This window comes from Ananas comosus, linkage group 3 (genome assembly GCF_001540865.1).
Source record: "Ananas comosus cultivar F153 linkage group 3, ASM154086v1, whole genome shotgun sequence".
Lineage (NCBI taxonomy): Eukaryota > Viridiplantae > Streptophyta > Magnoliopsida > Poales > Bromeliaceae > Ananas > Ananas comosus.
Genome location: NC_033623.1, coordinates 2,207,199 through 2,211,292, shown reverse-complemented (window position 1 = coordinate 2,211,292; position 4,094 = coordinate 2,207,199). Strand labels below are relative to the sequence as shown.

The following is a 4,094-nucleotide window of genomic DNA, read 5'->3' as shown; positions in this document are numbered from 1 at the left end:
ATAACATCTATCTTCGTCTTTATGTAAGCATCAGAAAATATATTGTTACCGATTCATTACAAGACATGCAATGTGATTTTCTGCGGTTAGCGAAATAAATTAGTTTTTTTTTTTTTATATACAAAGCCTAAATGTAACAGAGAAGACTTGTAGTCGGCGCCGACATCAAGAAACTTTGCCGACTTCAATTCAGCTTAAAAAAAAGGGGAAAAGAAAACAAAGTACCGACGAATTCTAAAATCGGCGGCGGGTAACGTCGCGGGAGCGAAATCGCTCGAAATATACCGCCCTCGCCCTACCGCCCTCGCGCGGCATTTTAGGGTTTTCAAAATGTGATCGCCACTTCGTCCTCCTCTCCTCTCCCACGCCATCGCCATGGCTCCCTTGACCTCGAGCTCGAGCTCGAGCCCCCGCTTCCTCTCCTTCCTTAACTCCACTCCACAAGCCCTCCTCCAATGGTAGCAAAAGGTACTCTCTCTCTCCCTCTCCGTCTCCCCTCTCCAATTTAAACCCTAACCCTAACCTTATACTTATCCTTATCCTCCCATGGCCCCTTCCCCTTTCAACCCTAGGAGGCCTTACAATCTCAATTCAAGCCATCTACAATCTTTGAGTAGTTTGCATTGTGATAATTAACATAAGTTTTGAAAACCTGTTGCCTAGGCATAAAATAGTCGACCATTTCTCACTGCAGAATAAGAAAAAAGTCACTAAAACTGCGATTTTTAAGACGGCATCAGATGGTTTAAATTTCGTTTTAAGAGATGAATGGTTCGTTTGGTTTAGATTTTCCGAGAAATGATCTCTGTTCTTCTAGTCCTCGGTCAGCATGAGCAAATGCGTTATTGGTGAATTGTAATCTTGGAGTTGATAGGCTATGATCTATGATGCACAGATACCTCATTTTGCTTGTCGAATCGTATCAGATATATATCAGATACCAATGCTCGCGCGATACATGTCCGATACATGTTGGATACTTTATAGAAGTATCCGACATTTTTGAACATTCGGAAAATTATCGGATTCTTGATGGATACATGATGGATGCACTAACCATATTGTGTCGTATCTGCTTCCCATATCCGTATTTGTGTAACATAGCTAGTCATTGTTCATTAATCAGATTCTTTGACATTTCATAATGGGACTGCGTAACCTTAAAACGAGCAATCAGTAGCATCCATTATTGGATTGGTCTGCCTTAGTAATTCTGTCTTGTATAACTCCATAGAATCATTAAGGACCGGCAATCATGTTTCAATTGGGGAACCTTGATTTCAATTTCCTTTTGAATCCTAACCTATAATTTAACATTACTCTAGATAAAAACACTACAGATAATTGTTCTGGTTGGCCTTTTCCAGCTTCAGCCATTGCTTCATGTTAAGCGAATTTAGATTTAATTTTAGGAACTTCTTTCACATTTTCTATGAATTTTCATTCCGTGGCATAGACACCTGTTGTTCATAAATTTAGATACCTGACTTATGCACCTGAAGATACTTTAACAACCTGTTTGGTTTGATCAAAAGTATAAATTTAGCATGTCTTGGGCTTCTTTCTGTTGGCTTTGCTGGGAAGTTCTGACATTCAAGTAACATGAAAAGCTAATAATCCTGTGCACTTTTTGGATGCGAAAGATCTTTGGGAAATTCATTATTTATTGTGTCATGCTTGGTTTAATAAAAACTAGTAAATAAGGAGACCACTTGTAGAGTCCAAATAAATCTGGCATTGACATGTTATGTATACATTCGTATTGTTATTGTAAATCTCGTATATAAAGAGACCACTCGTAGAGTCCAAACAAACATAGGATTGACTTGTTATGTATACATTTGTATTGTTGTTGTATTGTATGACATGTTCTACTTCTTCATGACTAGTTTTGTATCAGGTCTTACAATATGCTGAAAAAAAAATACTTTCGCAATATGACAATTTTCACAAACTATTAACTGAATAAAATTATTTAATAATTTACTGATGAAAATCAACTTTCATTATTTGGGGACAAGATTATTATTCTCCACTATGTTGTAGGTGCGCGCGTGTTAATAATTATCATCTTGTGCACACTAGGGTTCTTATCAAACATGCGCGAGCACAATCAACCACCAGGAGCATGATGTTTTTCTCGATTTACCTTGGTCAGATGGGCTTGACATTGAAGCTATATATAGGTAGCGCTCACTGATATTCATTAACTCATACTTGTTTGAGGAAAAGTCCGAAGGTGGGTTTTTGTTCTACTAATTTAGTCTAAAATTTAATCATCATATGTTACATGCAGTATAGACTCAAAATTCTCAAATCGGATAACTGATAAATGTTTGTTTTAACTATGTATCTGCAGCATATCCATGAAGACCTCACCGACACTTCTCACCATATTTGCTTTGATGATGATCTTCCAGAAAGCTCCTGCAGATGGCATAGGAGCTCAGGAGGATGCATTGGTCTTTACTCTTCGAGGAGTAAAGACCAATGAACATGCACTGCCACGTAAGTATCTTCACTTCCGTGTTAATAGCAAGGATGATGCAGAAAACAAGTTAGATATCAAGAGTCTTGTGAGGAATACGGAAAAGAACCCGGTGGATTCAGCGACTAGCCATGTACAAGAAGCCACAAGCAATGGGAGCAATAGTACGAACGGCGATGCAGCAAATAACAATGGAAATGCAACCGACTTTCGTCCTTCTAGCATATCTGTTGACAATTCGCACCGCCGGCCAACAATCAATAATTTGTGCGATTGGTCTCCTGTTCCGTGTCATTAGAACCATGGTGATGGACTTGGTAACTTCAAGTTAAGGGGATGCAGTGTGTTTAAGCAATATATATATACATAAAGACCTTATGCTATAGTATGTTTGTGGTTTGCTACCAGATCTATGTATTTCTGGACAAAGTGGCCTTCTGGTCATGTACAGTGTGAACTATAATTAAATAAATGTCCATGACTACTACCTTGTTTGCGTATATTGCACTGTCGATGATAAGTTCATATTCATTCTTGCCTGTCCATGCCTCAATTTTTGTTTTTATTTTCTCTGTTTGAACAAAATATCAAACTTATTTTCGTAGGGAGTTTGTGATCGTCAAATATCGACTTCTTCAGAACAACCAACTTAACAGTTTTTGGGGTTTCGAGTGAGTTCTTTCTTTCGGATTGCATTGCTGCTTCATGAGTTTTCTTTGGATGGATAGAAGTGCCTGTCTTATAACTCTTTTCTATAAATTTTAGACTTCATTCAATCTTTCTTACAGCTTCAGAGAGTGGAAATTTTAGCTGTATTTCGTTAGAATATCATGTGCGAGAATCGAGCAGAATAATTTTAATGCAATATTAGATGAAATCAAATATTAGAAAGTTTCTTTTGACTCATACTCAGGTACTTATTTGTCTATTTAATAATGCAAGTGGCATCAGGCTCTGCAGTGAAAGACATTCCATTTGAGCAAGGTGAGTCAAACTCTTATGATCTCTTTGAATTGCTTTGAAGGGAAATCATATTATCTAGAGCCATATAGCTAGCTTTATGTAGATTTTTCTGCATTTTCTTAGTGGCCTAGATATAGCACAATGTGGTGTTTCTTTACTGTTGCATTCTTTTCTTTTCTTTTCTTTTCTTTTTTTTTTCTTTTATTCTACTTTGGTGAAAAGAGGGAGTTTTTTTGGGTATGTTTTTCGAAAATTGCCCGGATTCTTGAAATCTAAAACAACTCCATTCCAAACAATCTCATCTATTATGCAATGCCCCAGCAGCAGAAACACCAGGGGGGGTACACTTGCTGCAGACCTGCCACATCTTAAGATTGGAATCTGAAGTATGACCATCATTGAATATTAAGCAATCCTGTGCAACTTATACTTTTACCAAGACAACTCACATATTCGAAGCTTTCAAATTTAACATACAATTTAACAACCGCAAACTATTGTATGTTAACATAAGTTAATAATTTAAACAAGTTTGAACTCTCAACTTAATACGTAGCAAGTTAATATAATTTTTAGTTCTAATATGGTCTATTATATGTTCAAAATGATAATTCAGTATACAAGGACAAGATTCATATAATAC

General features: G+C 36.9%; 1 long non-coding RNA gene across 2 annotated transcripts; it reads left to right on the top strand.

Annotated features, from left to right (window-relative positions):
• Positions 241–2,988, top strand: LOC109707916. 2 transcript variants are annotated; one of them, XR_002215584.1, is made up of 3 exons: positions 241–468; positions 2,086–2,239; positions 2,360–2,988. It is a non-coding gene; the product is annotated as an uncharacterized LOC109707916 (long non-coding RNA). The 2 variants fall into 2 exon arrangements; XR_002215585.1 differs by having other exon boundaries at positions 2,047–2,239.